Here is a 19,974-nt window from a genome sequence, read left to right as displayed (position 1 = left end):
TTCGATTCCTCTTGTCTGGCCGTTTGACCCTCTCTACACTTTTGTCAAACCCTCGCGCGCGTCCGAAAGCTTACCCGAACCCGAACCGGTGTGTCATTATCGTTGGTTCCAGATCATCCCCAGGCATCCCTAAAACATCTTTGGTTTCTTATTTGAGCTTCCCTAGCCTGTTTTTCTCGACCCTTCGATTTTGATCGGATGATCCAAATCTTCCCCTCTATCTACAAATAGACCACCTACCTACCTGCCTAACCCTAAAACCTAGGAAGTTGCCCCATCCTCCGTTCCCTGTCCGCCGCCGCCACTCTCTCCAAAATCTCCCTCGGGATCCTCCAAGATCCCATCGACCAACCATCGCTGCCTCCTCCCTCTGCCTCCTGCGTCCGATCTAGAGGAGTGGAGTTCCTCCTCTGCTCGATCTCCACTGTGACCCAATCCATCGACCCCCCTCCAAACTCCACTCGATCCAGCCACCAATCCGCCCAACGAGCGCCTCCGCCTTGATGCCTGTGCTTGACCCCGATGCCGGCAAGCTCGGCGCCGCCGGAGTTGCACATCCCGGCGCTCCCTGTCTTCATCGTTGTTGGTGTCAAAACCGGCGGATCTCGGGTAGGGGGTCCCGAACTGTGCGTTTAGGCGGATGGTAACAGGAGACAAGGGACACGATGTTTTTACCCAGGTTCGGGCCTCTCGATGGAGGTAAAACCCTACTCCTACTTGATTGATATTGATGATATGGGTGGTACAAGAGTAGATCTACCACGAGATCTTAGAGGCTAAACCCTAGAAGCTAGCCTATGGTATGATTGTTGTTCGTCCTTCGGACTAAAACCCTCCGGTTTATATAGGCACCGAAGAGGGTTAGGGTTACACAGAGTCGGTTACAATGGTAGGAAATCTACATATCCGTATGGCCAAGCTTTCCTTCCACGCCAAGGAAAGTCCCATCCGGACACGGGACGAAGTCTTCAATCTTGTATGTTCATAGTCCAGGAGTCCGGCCGAAGATGATAGTTCGGCTATCCGGACACCCCTAGTCCGGGACTCCCTCAGTAGCCCCTGAACCAGGCTTCAATGACGACGAGTCCGGCGTGCATATTGTCTTCGGCATTGCAAGGCGGGTTACTCCTCCGAATACTTCATAGAAGATTTTGAACATAAGGATAGTGTCCGGCTCTGCACAATAAGTTCCACATACCACCGTAGAGAGAATAATATTTACACAAATTCAATTTGCTGACGTATTCCATGGTGTGTCATCACACCACGGCCAAGCCTTTATTCGAATCATTTTTACTGTCCCACCTCAGCGCATTTAGCAAGGCGGTTTCCTTGGCACGTCTTGTCAAAGCAGAGATCATGTCCCCTTATTTCGGGATTCTCATCAATACGGGCATGGGTAACCCAACCGTGCCCGTTGGCATGCCTCCTTTATCGAAGGCGAGTCCTGAACGGTCACAGGGGAGGCTCTTGGTATTCAACCTCTTTATAAAGAGACCAAGGCTCCACTCCCTTCTTTCAATCTCAATCGAATCCGCCCCTAGCCTCGAGTTCCAACACCCAAAGCTCCAGATTCAGGCGCTTCGGACCTTCTATGATGTCCGGCTCCGACCTGCAAGGCCGGTGGATGCCTTCCTCCGTTACAGAAGAAGACATATTAAAGCTAAGAGATGCCAGGTATTTAACCGCCGAAATTTCACATAGGCTGCCTGCCCAAGGGCAGGTCGTTCCACTCCCAAGCCTAGTGAAAGCGTGGTGTTCGCGTCTCACTTCCTTCGGGGGTTAAGCTTCCCGACGGACCCCTTCGTGAGGGGGCTCATGTTTTACTATGGGTTGGAATTTCACGACTTGGATCCGGAGTCCATCCTCCACATCTCATCATTCATCGTCGTGTGCGAAGCCTTCCTTCGCATTACCCCTCACTTTGGATTGTGGCTCAAGACCTTCAAAGTGGAGCCGAAGATGATCGAGGGGCAACAGGCAGAGTGAGGAGGGGCCGTTATAAGCAAGAATGCCGATGCTCCATGGCCCGAGGGATTTTTTCAAGAGGAGCTTAGTTTATGGCAACAAGAGTGGTTTTATATCACAGCTCCCAGGGGCACCAAATGGGTGGCGTCACCTGCCTTTCACTCGGGTCCTCCACCGCGGCTGGCGTCATGTGTCAATAAAGGGCTTGACTAGGGGCCATCCAAGGACGTGGCCTTGCTGCAGGGCCGCATTCGAGACCTCCTAGAGAGAGAGATCACTTTGGTCGTAGTGGCACAAGTCATGCTGATTCGTCGCACCCTACCCTGCAGACGTCGCCCCCTCCGCCTGTGGGAATTTAACCCGTAGGGACCACGTGCTCTCCAACATTTTATGGGCGCGACGCCCGTGGAGATGTACAAGCTTTTCTTTGGATCACAAGAGATGTGTCCGGACTTGACAGAGGACGCAGGTCTGAGCTGCAATCGCCCGGATACTCAAGTAAGTAGCCCTGTACCCGGACACGCTATCGTATATTTATTACAAACTTGCCCTTTAAAAGAGCTGTCCCTTGAACAGGAATGGAAAGCGAAAGCAAAGTTAATCAGGTGTCCGGCCCCCCTCCCTGAGACCATGCTGGATCCCGTGTTAACAAGGATGCTGGAGGTTGCGCCTTCGGAAGAAGGTGAAGAGGGGACAAGGAAGCTACCACCTCCGCGACGGAGGCTGCCTGGAAAGGAGGGATCGAGAATCCCTCCATCCAAGGGAAGAAGAGGACCTCCTCTGAAGACCCGGAGACCATGGTCTCAAAGCGGGGGAAGAAATCTTCGTCAGACGGTCCGGCACCAAGAGATGCCTCGGTCGCATTATGCCCCCAAGGGGATTAGCCCTCCACCGAGCCGTAAGTAAAAAGGGGAGTTCTTTTGAAAATAAAGGATATCCCTGCCCTATTTCTGATAACCGAAATTTTACCTTGTAGTTCGGATCTCAGCCCTTCTCAGCAGAGCTCATCTTCGGGGGATCTTCGTCCGGAGATGATAGAGAGCGAAACGCCTCCCCCTGCCGTATCGTCTTACGAGGCGGGCGACCCTGAGGTGTCGTCACGGAGGGTTTCTCCGAGTCCGGCGGGGCCGGAAGGTAGTCGTATGTCCCCTCAAAGCCCTCCGTGTTCGGCCTTCAAAAAAGGCCATCGGACGAGTCCGACAGCATATGGTGTACGGTCAGAGGAGCTGAAGGATCTGCTTGGGCGAGCGTTTATCTCAGAAGATCACCGTGCGTTAATGGGTACGGTGATTGAAAGGATTTCATCTGCTGAGAGCGGATTGCATGAAGCCGTCAGAAGTTTACTGACAGGTTTTGAGGTGCGCAAATGATGTACCTTATGACAGTTCCGCATATGAAATGCGCCCTGTGTAGATAGTAGCCCCTGAGACTCGGTGTGTTGTCAAAAATGACAGCGCGCCGAGGATCATAATCCTAGGTATAATATGTCGCCCTTCCTATGTAGGTGGCGAAGTGTCCGGTGGCTAGCCGGACTGATGGATTTGCCGAACTACAGCGACAACTTGATGTGGCGGATGCCGATATCGCGCTTGTCAATAAGCGTCTTGACGAGTCACAAGGTATGTGATCTCTCCGCGGACACCTGGTAAGGGAGCTTGATGCCCGTGCCTCACAACAAGTATGCTTGACGCAGATGGTGCCGCTGCCATGGAGAACCTGCGGGCGGAGCTCGCCCAGGCCAAGGAGCAGGCCAGAAAGAGTGACGCGGCTGCCTTAAAGGCGGCCGAAGAGCTAAAAGCCGAACAGGCTGCTCACTGCCGAAGCAAGAAGGAGATGGCCGAGATGGCCGTGGAGTTGAAGAATGCTGCCGACCGCTGCAAGCTTCTTGAAAAAGAAGATCAGGCGGTACGAGAGGACCTGAAGAAGGCCACTTCCGAGGCCAAGGATGCTCGCTCTGCGATGAGAGCTATGAAGGAGGAGCTGCGTCAGGTCGGAGATATCGCGGCTGGAAAGCCCTTTCTGCTGCGGAGGAAATTCCTGGACCCTAATTATGCTCAGTTGGACCGGCTGTGGAGTGCGGAAGATGCTTATCTGGACTTGGCAGCAAGTGCGGCGGATGCCGCCGGACACTTCCGAGATCAAGAGGATCATGAAACGGGGAAGGTTTTTTGGTCGCAGTTCCATAGTCCAGAGCGCCCACTTCCATTAACCGATCGCTTGGCCGAATGGGCGGAGCTGAATAGGTTATCCAGACTTGCGATGAAGGATGTCGTGAGTCTTTTGTGGCCGAAGAGGCCCGAGCCGAAGAGTTATTTTGGCTTAGTGCAGCAGTTCCTTGGTGCGGTGCCGCATATCAATGCAATGAGGAGGTCGGCATGCATAGAGGGTGCGCGGATGGCTCTTGCCCGTGTCAAGGCATACTGGGCGGAGATGAAGGCCACCAATGTTGCAACCCAAGATTCGGACGGAAGCCGAGTACCTGTCGAGCACTATTTTCAGGAAGTTCTGCAGGGCGCTCGTTTAATAGAGACATAGTGCTCGAAGGATATTATGTTCGAATAACATGTATTATTGTGAAACAATGTTTCGATGAAATATAAAAGCTTTTTATACTTGTGCCTTCAAGAATTAAAATACCTCATGTGCGGCCGTTGATGTATATGTGTATATAACCTGAAAGATGGCAGTCTTCGGCTTCAGCCCCCACGCATATAATGCGGGGGTGTTTGCAAAAGGCACATTTTCACACTTGATCCAACGTCTTGGTCCTATAAAGGAGGTGGTAGCGTAGCAAACCAGGCAACCGGACTATAATGCTTTATCACTTTCACTTAGCCATAGGAGTTTGACAGTGGGGCTACTATATAGCCCCTAGGGGCACCGCGCTCACCCGAATTCGGGGCGCGTATGTGCCTAACCGGGAAATGGCCCTTCATCAATGTGGAGGAATCCTATAGATTCCGGCGGGTCATCGAGTGGTTGACCAGTCTCACGCTATATCATGACAGTCAGTTTTTGGCTTTCTCTACTGAGGTGCTCGCCTGGCCGAACCGGGGCACAATCGCAGTAGTTCTCCTGGTGTCGCGTTAGCCGATAGAGCGGAACATAAGGCAGCAAAACACAGGAGCCGGGCAAACCCAACATTTGACCAAAGACATGATTCGGAGCTGATGCATATAAGGCCTAACTCGAGACACCGAACACTCCCTAAGGTATTCGATCTTTATGAAAACGGTCCAAACAACGCCCTTGGTAATAAGCCCCTGGTGTCCAGGTACGCGCAAAATTCTGACGTGGCCTATGCCAAAACGCTAGCTTCCTCCTCGGTTATAGTAAGAAACCAGGGGGTGTGTATCAACAAGAGACAGTAAAAAAGGTTTACGCAGGGTCTTAATCTGAAAAGAATCCTTGCAACGGGTCCCTGCTGCACGTCTGTGCCTGTGTCTCCGTTGTGCCGTATCCTGGACGGGTGTCGCACGGTGTTCATCTGTAAAAGAGAGGAACTTAGTTGAAAAAGATCATGCGAAAATGTACGTTATATTAAATAAATGAAGTACGTTTCAAAAAATGAATAAAATTGAGCTTTATTGTCTCTTGTTGTATATGCGTGGAGCCCCTTGTGCGGAGGTGTGCGGCTGGTGAGCCCCTGTATGTTTACGCCGGACTCGTCTAACCGTGTCCGGGGTCTGAACGACCTGTTTTAGGTGCTTGGATTAGTGGAGACGGTTTTAATGTGTGGCTGTCGAGGCAGTCACACAATCTTTCGCGCTCGAGAAACACTCGATATTTCCCTTTAAGGAGATGATGCCTTGTGGACCGGGCATTTTAAGTGTGAGCGATGCATAATGCGGTATTGCATTAATGCGGGCGAAAGCTTCACGCCCCAGTAGTGCTTGATAGCTACTTGTAAGTGGGGCGAGGTGGAAGGTTAACTTTTCGCAGCAGAAGTTGTCGGGTGAGCCGAACACAACTTCTAGCAATAGAGAGCCCGTACAATGGGCATATCGGCCTGGCATTACCCCTTGAAAGGAAGTGTTTCTATGGCGAATTTTGGTTGGGTCTATCCCCATTTTGCGGATTGTGTCCTGATATAACATGTTTAGATCACTGCTGCCGTCCATTAGGACTTGTGTAAATTGGAGTCCGTCGATTATCGGATCTAATATCAAGGCAGTCCATCCTGCATTCCGGATACTTCTAGAGTAATCCTGATGGTCGAAGGTAATTGGTTTTGACAACCAGTGGCGAGACTCCTCTGGGATAGGCCGTACGATGCGTATCTCTATGGGCGCCGTTCTGTTTTTCCCTTTTGTCACGTAAAGTGAGTGTACTGTTTTGACTTCTTGTGGGAAATTCTTTTGTTTTCCGGTGCTCTGCTTGTGGGGTTCGTCTTCGTCTTCGCTTTGTGTGTCGAGCCCCTTGTGTTCGACGTTGAGTTTGCCGGACTGCTTGAAGACCCAACAATCTCTGTGGGTATGATTTGCAGGCTTCCCGGGGGTACTGTGGATTTGGCATACCTTGTCCAAGATTTTGTTTAAGTTAGATAGCTCGTCCCTATTATCCTTAGGGGGCAGTTTTTTATGATTCTGCCGAGAGCTTTTGAATCCGGCGTTGACTGCCGTGCTCTTCGGGCTGTTGCCCTTGGTCCGGCGCTGGTCCTTGCTGCGTCGTGGTTTCCCGTTTCCATCCCTGACTTCGGATGTACTTGGGTCGCTGGTACTACATCTTGCCAGCCAGCTATCCTCTCCTGCGCAAAAGCGGGTCATGAGGCTTGTTAATGCGGCCATTGTTCTTGGCTTTTCTTGGCCGAGGTGTCTGGCGAGCCATTCGGCTCGGACGTTGTGTTTGAAAGCTGCCAAGGCTTCGGCGTCCGGGCAATCGACTATTTGGTTCTTTTTAGTAAGGAATCTGTTCCAGAATTTTCGGGCTGACTCTCCGGGTTGTTGAGTTATCTGACTTAAATAGTCTGCATCCGGAGGTCGGGCATAGGTCCCTTGAAAATTTGCCCGAAAAGCGTCCTCGAGCTCTTCCCAACTTCCAATGGTGTTTTCGGGGAGGCTTTTGAGCCAATGCCGGGCTGGCCCTTTGAGCTTGAGGGGTAAGTATTTTATGGCGTGGAGGTCATCTCCTCTAGCCATGTGTATGTGTAGGATGTAATCCTCAATCCAGACTCCAGGGTCTGTTGTTCCGTTGTATGCCTCTATGTTTACGGGCTTGAATCCTGCTGGAAATTCATGATCTAGAACCTCATCGGTGAAACATAGGGGATGTGCGGCACCCCTATATTTAGGTGTACCGTAATATTCGGATACTTGACATGTTGCATTGCTTACTAGAGCTTGCTTTCTTGGCCCGTAGATGGATCTAATTGGGCCATCTTTTTGATGCAAATCCGTGTGCGGATCGCGTGCCGGCTTGTGTGCGGCGCCGTTTGCCGCTCTATGCTTGCCATGGGGTCATCTATCCGACCAGGTGGTCTCCTTGTTCTTTGATTGCGGTGGCTCTACGGCCTCCTCATCAAATTCTGGCAGTAGTTTTCGCTTCGGGTAGCTCATTGTTCGGCGACTGTCGCCGTATTTGTCTGCGGTGTTGAGTACTTTGCTCCATCTGATTCTGAGTGCATCTTCCGCTGTTTTGAGCTTCCGCTTCTACTTTTTCAGGCTACGCGCCGTAGTGACGAGCCTTTTGTGGAGGTTCTTCTGCTCCGGCAACTTTTCCGGCGTGAGATCGTCCGGACTATTATCTTCGCCGGGGACGGATTGTTTGTCCAGGTTGTCCTGTTCGGACGGTTGCTTGATAGCATGTTCGTCGTCCACCGGTTTGCCCTGTTCTAAGGCTGGGTCTGAATGACTGCTGTCTTTGTCGAGGCGGGACTTTGAGCGGCGCTTACGTCGCCATTTTGACTGCTTTTCGAGGGGATGATCCCTCGTGTCGTCCCGTTGCTCCTCGTTGTCGCTTCCTTTAGGAGTGTCCACCATGTATACATCATGAGATGAGGTGGCTGTCCAGTGCCTTATAGGTGCTGGTTCATTCTTATCTCCTACATCGTCGTCCATACCGTCGATGTCTTTGGAGTCGAAATCAAGCACGATGTTTAAACTTTCGACAGTGGCTACGAAGTGGGTGGTGGGTGGGCTTTGAATTTCTTCGTCGTCCGCATCCCAACCTTGCTGACCATAATCCGGCCAGGGCTCTCCTAATAAAGAGAGAGACTTTAGTGAATTCAGGATGTCGCCAAAGGGCGAGTGCTGAAAGATGTCCGTGGCGGTGAATTCCATGACCGGCGCCCAATCGGATTCGATTGACAGGGGCGCAGAAGGTTCGGAGTCCGTGGAGGAGTCCTACACCTTGGAGTCACGAGCCTCACAAAGGACAGGGATGGTGTTCGGCTCAATCACCGTAGAAATCGCAGCCCCCGAGGCGGCGTCCAGCCACCAGTCCTCGATCGGCGCAGTCGGCTCCGAGCTAAGGGTCGGAGCGGATACTTGTGCGGCCTCCAGGGCACTGTTCGGCGGCAGAGCTAGATCATGCCCATCGTGACAGTGGGGCGCGCTTGGCTGTGGCTCGAACCCGTCGAAGATCAAGTCTCCGCGGACGTCAGACGTATAGTTCAAACTTCCAAATCTGACCTGATGGCCAGGGGCGTAGCTTTCAATCTGCTCCAGATGGCCAAGCTAATTGGCCCGCAGTGCAAAGCCGCCGAATACGAAGATCTGTCTGGGGAGAAAAGTCTCACCCTGGACCGCATCGTTGTTGATGATCGGAGGAGCCATCGAGCCTAAAGATGACGACACAGAGGAACTCTCAATGAAAGCACCAATGTCGGTGTCAAAACCGGCGGATCTCGGGTAGGGGTCCCGAACTGTGCGTCTAGGCGGATGGTAACAGGAGACAAGGGACACGATGTTTTTACCCAGGTTCGGGCCCTCTCGATGGAGGTAAAACCCCACACTTGCTTGATTGATATTGATGATATGGGTGGTACAAGAGTAGATCTACCACGAGATCAGAGAGGCTAAACCCTAGAAGCTAGCCTATGGTATGATTGTTGTTCGTCCTACGGACTAAAACCCTCCGGTTTATATAGGCACCGAAGAGGGTTAGGGTTACATAGAGTCGGTTACAATGGTAGGAAATCTACATATCCGTATCGCCAAGCTTACCTTCCACGCCAAGGAAAGTCCCATCCGGGCACATGACGAAGTCTTCAATCTTGTATGTTCATAGTCCAGGAGTCCGGCCAAAGATGATAGTTTGGCTATCTGAACACCCCCTAGTCCGGGACTCCCTCAATCGTCTTCATAGGTTCCCGACAAGGACAACGCCCCACTAGTTCATCTCGACCGCCAAGTCTGCCTTTGTCCTCTGCTTCCCCTGCGTCCTCCGATCCACTGCGCCCACTTGTCCCCGAGGTTCCGCTCGGCCCCGTCGATCTCGCTGGAGCAAGAAGTTCCTCCTCACCGCCCCTGTGCTCTCCTCCAACCTGCATCCGTCGCCTCGCGTCCATGGAGGCTGTTGCGACCCCGTGATCTTCCCCTCGTACCTCCTGCTCCACCAGCTCGGCTTGCCCTATGAATAGGAGCCTGAAGCCCAAGCCACCGGCGGCCTTCCTCGCGCCTGGATCGACCTCGCCTCGCCGGTGCACGCCGTTAGGTCGCCGTCTCGTTTTCTCCTCCTCCCTTCTCTTTATTTTCTCTCCTGTGCGCTCTCTCTAATCCTTCTCCCTATCCATGTGTTTGCCTTCTCTGCCAGGATCCGCATGGAGCGCTAGCCGGCCTGAGCCGCTCTTCTCCCTCCGCCTTGCCCGCTCGCCGGAACTCGTGCGCTGCTCTGCATCATGCTGTCACGCCTGCTGCCCCCTGTCGCGCTGCTCTGCTTCGCCAGCTCGTCCCTGTTGACCCGAGCCCCGCCTCCTTGCCCGCTTTGTCTAGCTCGCGTTGACCTCCCCTGCCTTGCAAACCCGCTCCGCCCGGCTACACCGCCCCATCCTCGCTTGCCGGCGGACATGCGGCGGCGGAGGATTGGGCGGAGGAGGTGGCGGACATGTCCGGCGACGAGGGAGGTTTTTTGTCCGGCGACGCGAGGGGAGTGGGACTAGGGTTTGGACTGCGGGATTTTTGGGAGAGATGCACATATTTATAGGTAGAGGGAGCTAGGAGAGTCTAAATGAGGTGCAGTTTTCGCCCAGACGATCATGATCGAACGGCGGAGAGCATGGAGGGGAGTTAGATGGGCTAGGTGGGCTGTGTGAAAGGGTGCTGGGCTGCAAGAGAAAAGGGGGTTTCGGTCAACTTGGTTAACCGTTGGGGCATCAAATGACCTCCAAATGGAACGAAATTTGACTGTCGGTCTGTCGGTGATATACCAAAGCCACTCGGCAAATCTCGGCCTATTCCAAGAACATTTTTCTCCCGCTCATGAAACAAGGTCTGAGAGGGGCGATGGGTGTGTGCGAGTGTGTCTGTGCTCGGAACGGACAACGGAGATAACCGAGGGAACCCGAACGGATGCAAGTTTTGAAAAACATGCAGATGAAATGTAGATGATGACATGGCAAAATGCAACACGCAAGCAAATGACATGGCAATGGCATCGAATAACTGGAAGACACCTGGCGCATCGGATTTGGGGCGTTACAACTCTCCTCCACTAACAAGAGATCTCGTCCCGAGATCTTAGGAACGAGATGGGGGGGAAAGGGATGAGGTGAAGTAAGACCAGAGGAAAGAAGAATAAAAAAGTCGAGAGAACTCGGGTAGAAAAGAGGAATAACGAGTATGACGAGAATCAAAAGCTCACGGAATAAGATAGAATCTGAAACCACTCCAGTTAGAACAAGGTAGAAAGGGAAAAAGAGCGAAATAATTCCGGCAGCACTCCGGCTGAAGATGGAAGGAATAGAACATGAACTTCACCCAATGAGATGGCACTTGACGAGATGAACAATGCAATGCCTCTGGAAGAATTGAAAGGATTGAATGAAAAGAACTTAGAAGGAAGGATTGAGCGGAGTTGTTGAGAAAATCAACGATGAAAGAATAAGCTTGTTGGGGACTTATCAAAAACAACTTAAAACTTGAGGTGAAATTATACCACAACCAAATGTCTGAAAAGCTGAGAAGAACGAAGAAATGCAAAACTCCACTTCAAAAGAAAACGGAGAATTATTTGCACTTCGAGATGCGAGAAGAAAAGATACTTGAACTCCACCAGCAAAAATCTTGATGAACTCCTGAAGAATGAATTAAATCATGAGGAACCACCATGAAGAACTTCGGTGACAAAAGGATGGTGAGATAGAATGAAGGAAGAAAGAATAATATGAGCCTTGCGATGATTTAGATGGAGGTTCCGACGAAATGGCCGAGGAAATTTGAACTCCGGAAAAGAAAAGATGAAAACACTTGGAACTAGAATTTATCCATCAAGAACAAATTCCAAAGGAAGGGATTACTTGACGATGATGAAATAAGAATAATAATTACGTTATGCTTATCCTCATCCAATTTAATTGATGACAAGCGGATTTGGCATGCAACTTATTCTCCTTGAAAAGGATTGAGGAGTATATGGCGTCACCTATAGGAAGGTCTTCAATGAACCACCGTTAGGATTCGAAAGAACGAATGGATTAAAATGATAATCAAGGAAAAGAATCTTGAATGAACCACCGTAAGAATTCGAAAATGACTGATGAAAGAGAATGAATCGCCGAGAAGAATTAGAAGAACCAATATGCTAAAGGGGATTTAGATGCAATAGAGCAAAGAGATCATGAGCTAATTAAACAACACTTGAACGAAGCACCGGGATAATTGGATAACGGTAGCTGAAATGTGAGGGCGAAGAATTCTTCTGGAATGATGGCCTCCAGTGAAGCAAAACAGAAATCAACTCCTGAAATACTCCGGATAGGTGAGAAAAAGGAATATCTGACAAATGGAATAATTCGATAGGATAACATGAAGCTAGAACCGTGAATCTTCGAGAGAACAGACAAGATTTAGAGGAAAAACTCTTCTTCAATCTTCAACTGACAACGAGAAACACCACCGAAATTACTGAGATACTCCGGGAGAATGAAAAAGAGGAAGGGTTGAACCAAAGATGAAAAGAATTTGCATCTGACTGATGAAATTCATTCTTACGTCAAACTCCGAAAAGAATTATGAATGGCTCCGGAATAATTAGAAGAGTCAAGTAAGATTCTGGGAAAAGACCTCTGGGTTAGGGCCCACTAAAATAAAACACCGTTGGAAAGGATTGTTGAAGAGATAGATGATGCACCGGAACAATTGAAATATTTGAATGAGGTAACAACCTCGAATTAATTCAAACACAGACGAATCTCCTAAGATGTCTTGAGCACTCCGGAAGGATAAACTGGTGAGAGGCAAACGAGCAAGGAGAACTCTTGATCCAAGGGAAAGAATATGATCAACCTGAAAAACCTTGAATTGAATCCACCGAAAAAGAGGTGAAGAATGTCAAACAAAAGAGAACTCACCGGTTGAAACAATTTACGAAAGACTGAAGGGGTTCCACACTGTAGGACCTTGAGAAGAGGTGTCTAGAGGGGGGGGGGTGATTAGACACTAAGTACCAAAGTTGCAATTTTTAAGATCTTTAAGTTTAAGTGGAGTTTAGGCACAAGTTCAACATTCACAATACATATCAAGCAAGCATGCAAAGAGTATATGAGCAGTGGAAAGTAAAGCATGCAACTTGCAAGAATGTAAAGGGAAGGGTTTTGGAGGATTCAAACGCAATTGGAGACACGGATGTTTTTGCCGTGGTTCCGATAGGTGGTGCTATCGTACATCCATGTTGATGGAGACTTCAACCCATGAAGGGTAACGGTTGCGCGAGTCCACGGAGGGCTCCACCCATGAAGGGTCCACGAAGAAGCAACCTTGTCTATCCCACCATGGCCGTCGCCCACGAAGGACTTGCCTCACTAGCGGTAGATCTTCACGAAGTAGGAGATCTCCTTGCCCTTACAAACTCCTTGGTTCAACTCCACTCTCTTGTCGGAGGCTCCCAAGTGAACCTAGCCAATCTAGGAGACACCACTCTCCAAGAAGTAACAAATGGTGTGTTGGTGATGAACCCCTTGATCTTGTGCTTCAAATGATAGTCTCCCCAACACTCAACTCTCTCTCATAGGATTTGGATTTGGTGGAAAGAAGATTTGAGTGGAAAGCAACTTGGGGAAGGCTAGAGATCAAGATTCATATGGTAGGAATGGAATATCTTGGCCTCAACACATGAGTAGGTAGTTCTCTCTCAGAAAATGTATGCTGGAAGTGTAGGTTCAGTCTGATGGCTCTCTCGACGAATGAAGAGGAGGTGGAGTGGTATATATAGCCTCCACACAAAATCTAACCGTTACACACAATTTACCAAACTCGTTGAGACCGATTCAACAGACTCGGTTAGACCGATTTGATAAACCTAGTGACCATTAGGATTTTCGGTGGGACCGATATGCAACTCGGTAAGACCGATTCAGTTAGGGTTAGGGCATAACATAATCTCGGTAAGACCGATTACACAAACTCGGTGGGACCGATTTTGGTAATAGGTTTTCCAGAGAGTTGGTAAGGCAAACTCGGTTGGACCGATTACACAAACTCGGTGGGACCGATTTTGGTAATAAGTTAACCAGGAAGTTTGCATTGTAATCTCGGTAGTACCGGTTTCTCAAAATCGGTGAGACCGATTTTGGTAATGGACATACACAGAGAGATTACAATCCCATCTGAGTGAGACCGAGTTCCCTATCGGTGAGACCGATTTGCCTAGGGTTTGTGGCAGTGGCTATGACATCTGAACTCAGTGGCGCTGGATAGAAAGACTCAGTGGGGCCGAGTTTGACTTTAGGTTTTAGGACACATGTGTGGGAGTGGGAAAGTAATTGAGGGTTTTGGAGCATATCACTAAGCACTGTGGAGCAAGAAACTCATTAAGCAACACCTCATCCCTTCTTGATAGTATTGGCTTTTCCTATAGACTCAATGTGATCTTGGGTCACTAAAATATAAAATGAAGAGTCTTGAGCTTGAATCTTGAGCCAATCCTTTGTCCTTAGCATCTTGAAGGAGTTCCCACATCCTTTAGTCCATGCCACTCCATTGTTGAACTTATCTGAAACATACTAGATAAAAGTGTTAGTCCAACAAGAGATATGTTGGCCTTAATTACCAAATCCACCTAGGGAGCACTTGTGCTTTCAATCTCCCCCTTTTTGGTAATTGATGATAACATACATCAAAGCTTTAGATAAAGATATAAAGAATAGCAAGTAAAGCTTTGGAAAGACATGTAACAAGCATAGGCTCCCCCTACATGTATGCAATCATGTGAATATGGAATATAGAAGCATGTGAGAGCATAACCATGATAGAGTAGGCAATGTGTTACATGTATCTTGGCCATATGCATCAGAGCAAAGAATATTAAAGAAAATACCTTCACGCTCATGAGTCCTTCTTGCAAACAGTATGTACATCAGCAAGAATTCCTCATACACATGATTGTGATGCATATACTTACCTTGTAGTCTTGATTTGGCTTAGGATAGAATGAACCTGCGTAAACAGGGTTAGATAACACATATGCACCTACTAGCCAGAGCAAACAAAAGAAACTACAAGAATACCAAGACTGGGATGACATGTAGAGAGTGAGTACTAAGTACCACATTGGATTAGACATGTCCCCAAGAGTAAAGATATGCAATGAATTTAACTGATTTCTTTCCCTTAGATATCTTGCTCCGCCTGAATCTAGCATGATATACTGGGAGAAGATAGGGAATAGAAAATCAGAGCTGAAAGATGTAAATGATGAACAGAGCTAATGCAAGCTAATGCAAATAAGCACAAAAGATCATATGAACATGTCTCTCCCCTCAAGAAGACATGTGGCATCTCTCCTCTTGAACACCAAGTATCTGGGATCCTTGAGAAATACTTTCTACTTAAGTATTCTCTCCCCCTGGAGATCTCTCTCTCCCCCCGAGGATCTCTCTCCCCCTGAGGAGGTGATATACTCTTTCTCTGATGTGATCTTTCTCTAAATGATAAGCTTTGATGTGATCTCTCTCTCCCCCTCTGACATCAATTTCCAAGAAGGGTTTTCTGGAATCTGTCGAATGGGTTTGGTCCTTGAGTCACAGCACAAAGCAATGATAAAAATGTGATGCTTGTAGAGGACAAGATTCATTGAGTGGAGCTGGATCAGAAGAAACACAGAATATGTGGCAAACTGTTTTTCCTATTGTGAAATCGGTGGCACCGAGTGGTATGCTTCGGTTGTATCGAAAGGATTCGGTTGGACCGAAAACAACAAATCGGTGAAACCGAGTTCATCACAGAGAAAACACTTGTCACCTCAGCTCACTAGACTAGTAAGATCTCGCAAAGATTTGCAAGGAATTTACTGAAAGATATGCAATGAATTGGATGCACAAAATGCAGAGCAAACAGAAAGAAATCTAGATGAAGTTTTTTTGAAAGGGGAAACAAATATGCATGATACAAATGCAAAAACACAGAAAAGAACACAAGAGAACTTCTAGAGATGGTCGGCGACAAAGTCACCTATGTTAGAGTATATTGACTTAGGAGTCAAGTGAGATCACTTGATCATAGGTCATACTCATCGTTTAAGCTCAAAATGGGGTTGCCATTTTTCATTTAAGCATCTTGATGTATTCACATCTTGTCGAGTTGCTTTAGCTCATGACTTGGAGTAAAGCTTCTCTAAGATGGAATAACATACCTTGGTTGGTGGTGTTGAACATGTAGTTGAACTTGTGTGGGTTGCTCAAGGTTGATGTAGCTCTTCAAGAATTTGGAGCACCACTTGGAATTTGAGTCCATCTACCTACATGGGTTAGTTCTTGCAAGGAAGAGCACTTGTGTATCCAAAAATGACAATCATGAAGCTCAACATAGACTTTGTCAAAGGATATGTTTGAATGGTTTCCCGCTTCCTTGTCTTCAACCACCATAGTGTAGAGACTTGGTGATGTAGAGATTTCTCAAGATATGAGTAGGTTACAACCTCATGGAATTAGATTCATCCAAGTACCTACATGGGTTAGATAACATGCAAGATACAAATATATCCAGGACATAAGATTTTCATCATAAGAGAGATATCAAGGATTAGTCATTAGCTCATGTCTTGCATGTATCCAACGGAGTTTCTACTCCAAGTTTGAAGCATCAATGATGTTCAATTCTCCTCTCAACCTGCAAAACACTTTCTCATTAAGAGGTTTAGTGAATATATCCGCTAATTGCTTTTCGGTGCGAACATGCTTAAGATCAATGTCACCCTTAGCAACATGATCTCGAATGAAATGATGATGAACTTCAATATGCTTAGTTCGAGAATGTTGCATGGGATTATGACCAATTTTGATAGCACTTTCATTGTCACAAAGCAATGGAACATGTTTCACATATATCCCATAATCTTTAAGAGTTTGGGTCATCCAAAGTAATTGAGCACAACATGAACCAGCGGCAATGTATTCTGCTTTGGCGGTGGATAAGGATACCGAGTTTTGTTTCTTGGAGGACCAAGACACAAGAGATCTCCCAAGAAATTGACAAGTACCCAAAGTGGACTTTCTATCAACCTTGTCTCCGGCATAGTCCAAGTCGGAGTAGCCAACAAGATCGAAAGAGGCCCTCTTAGGATACCAAATGCCAAAATTTGGTGTATGGATTAAGTATCTCACTATCCTTTTCACGGCCTTAAGATGACATTCTTTAGGAGCGGCTTGATATCGTGCACACATGCACACACTTAGCATGATATCGGGATGTGAAGCACATAGATATAACAATGAACCAATCATAGAGCGATAAACCTTTTGATCAACCGGTTCACCATCTTTGGTCAAATCAAGATGTCCACTAGTAGGCATGGGTGTAGACATACCTTTGCATTCTTGCATATTGAACTTCTTGAATAAGTCTTTGGTGTAATTTGTTTGAGAAACAAAGGTACCTTCCTTAGTTTGCTTGATTTGCAATCCAAGAAAGAATTTGAGTTCACTCATCATAGACATCTCAAACTTCTCCGACATTAGCTTCCCAAACTTTTCACTAAAATGAGGGTTAGTTGAACCAAATATAATATCATCAACATAGATTTGGCACACACATAGTTATCCATTAACCCTTTTAGTAAAAAGAGTAGAATCAATTTTCCCAATTTCAAAGCCTTTTTCAATAAGGAACTTGGTCAAGCATTTATACCATGCTCTAGGAGCTTGTTTAAGACCATAAAGAGCTTTGTGAAGTTTGTAAACATGATTGGGTTTCTTAGGATTGACAAAGCCGGGAGGTTGTTTAACATAAAATTCCTCCTCTATTTCACCATTTAGAAAAGCACTTTTAATGTCCATTTGGTACAAGGTGATATCATGGTGATTAGCATAGGCAAGTAAGATGCGAATGGACTCAAGTCTAGCAACAGGAGCGTAAGTCTCACCATAGTCCATACCTTCGACTTATGTGTAACCATGGGCGACGAGACGTGCTTTGTTGCGAACTACTAGTCCATCTTCATCTTGCTTGTTGCGAAACACCCATTTGGTACCAATGATGTTGTGGTTGTTGTCGGGCTTCTCAACTAATGTCCAAACTTGGTTCCTCTCAAAGTTGTGTAGCTCTTCATGCATAGCATTTATCCAATCCGGATCTCCCAATGCTTCTTCAACCTTCATAGGTTCAATGCTATAGATGAAAGAATAGTTTTCACAAAAGTTAGCTAAACGAGTTTTAGAGTGAGTGATTCTCCCAATTTGAATATCATTGTAGATTTGCTCGACGGGATGATCTTTAGCAATTCTTGCTCGAACTCGTGAAAGCTTTTTCTTGTTTCTTGGTTGATCTTCTTCTTCATCTTGTTCTTCTTCTTGGCCTTCTTCATTGTTGGCGTTGTCGTTCTCTTGTCGTGGTGGAGAAGGAGGTTGTTGACGTTCATCTTGATGCACTTCCTCATTTTCTTCATCTTGGTGTGTCCCACTTGTGGATGCTTCCGTATCAATTCTTGGTTCACCTTGTCGTGAAGTAGAAGCTTCCACTTGGACGGACGAGGTGCTTTCCTTCACCTACGTTGGACGGACCTTGCCAATAGACAAGTCTTGGATTGCTTTCGAAGGCTCTTTGTCTCCTACATCAATTGGCAATTGCTCTACTTGCGAGCCGTTAGATTCATCAAACTACACATCTACCGTCTCTTCAACCTTTCGGGTGAAATTGTTGTAGACACGATAAGTGTGAGAGTTTGAGCCATAACCTAGTAGGAAACCTTCATGAGACTTAGGAGCAAATTTTGAACGATGATGCTTATCAAGAATGTAGCACTTTGAGCTGAATACTCGAAAGTATCCAACTTGGGGTTTGTTACTGGTGAGGAGCTCGTATGCCGTCTTGCCGAGTAGCTTGTGAAGATACAAGCGATTTGTTGCATGACAAGCTGTCTCAACCGCTTCTGCCCAAAAGTGCTTCGGTGTCTTGTACTCATCAAGCATCGTTCTTGCCATTTTGATGAGCGTCCGGTTCTTCCTCTCAACAACTCCTTTTTGTTGAGGTGTGTATGTAGCCGAGAACTCGTGTGATATCCCTTCTTCGTCAAGAAAGGTGTCCACATTTGCGTTCTTGAACTCCGTTCCGTTGTCGCTGTGAACCTTCTTGATCTTCACTTCAAATTGATTTTGGGCCTTCCTAGCGAAGCTTTTGAAGATCTTTTGGACCTGCGATTTATCATCGAGAAAGAACACCCACGTAAATCTTGAAAAATCATCAACTATAACTAGACCAAAAGAATTTCCACCGAGACTCTTGTAGGAGTTGGGACCAAAGAGATCCATGTGAAGTAGCTCGAGTGGCCTCCTTGTGGTCATGATGTTCTTCACGGGATGCCTTCCTCCAACCTGTTTACCTGCTTGACAAGCACTGCAAAGTCTATGCTTATCAAATATGACATCGTTAACTCCAAGGATATGATTTCCTTTAATAAGCTTGTCAAGGTTTCACATACCAACATGACCTAGTCGTCTATGCCATAACCAACCTTTTGAGGATTTAGCAATGAAGCAAGTTTTAGGTTTGGCCTTCTTAGTGAAATCAACAATGTATAGATCACCTCTATGCACACCGGTAAAGACCATTTTATGATTGTCTCGATGAAACACTTGGCAATCTACTTCAGTAAATAGGACATTGAAACCGAAATCAGCAAGTCTAGATACTGAAAGTAAGTTGTATCCAAGAGATTCAACGAGCATGACATTTTGTATGGAGCTATCATGTGATATGGCCACCTTACCGAGGCCAACCGCCTTACCTTTTGAGTTGTCACTGAAAGTGACATACTTTCGAGGACTATCATTTTCAGCAAGCTCACGAAACATTTCTTTATCTCCAGTCATGTGAACGGTACATCCACTATCAAGAACCCATTCCTTTCCTCCTGACATATATCCCCGAAGATTTGCCATAAGACCAAAGTGTCTCATTGCATCATCAAGATCGAAGTCACTATCCTCATCCTCATCACAGTATCCATGTTCAACATCGTCATGTGGTGGATCAAATCCTAGAGAGGGTGATTCGTTAGAGTGAATTTGACAATGATCTTGCTTATGAATTTTTATAGCTTCGGAAATAATATCACTAATAATTCCAACATCTCCTTTGGCACGCATAAGGTTTGTAAGCTCAAATAGACGATCTCCAAACATAGGATCACTAGTATTCATCTTACTCAAAGCAATGGACTTATGGAGAATTTCATCAAGATTTTTCAAGGAATAATTTGGAAAGCGTTCCTCAAGAAATTTCCATATAGTGTAGGCACACTTAAGAGTAGGCAAACATCCAATCAAGTTTCTAAGCAATCCTCTAATGATAAGTTCGACAGTTCTAAGATTCCTAATCATGTCAATTGACTCATCATGGGTAGGATGCATAGGGTCAA

This window comes from Triticum dicoccoides, chromosome 5B, assembly GCF_002162155.2.
Source record: "Triticum dicoccoides isolate Atlit2015 ecotype Zavitan chromosome 5B, WEW_v2.0, whole genome shotgun sequence".
NCBI lineage: Eukaryota > Viridiplantae > Streptophyta > Magnoliopsida > Poales > Poaceae > Triticum > Triticum dicoccoides.
This window is presented reverse-complemented; position numbering follows the sequence as displayed.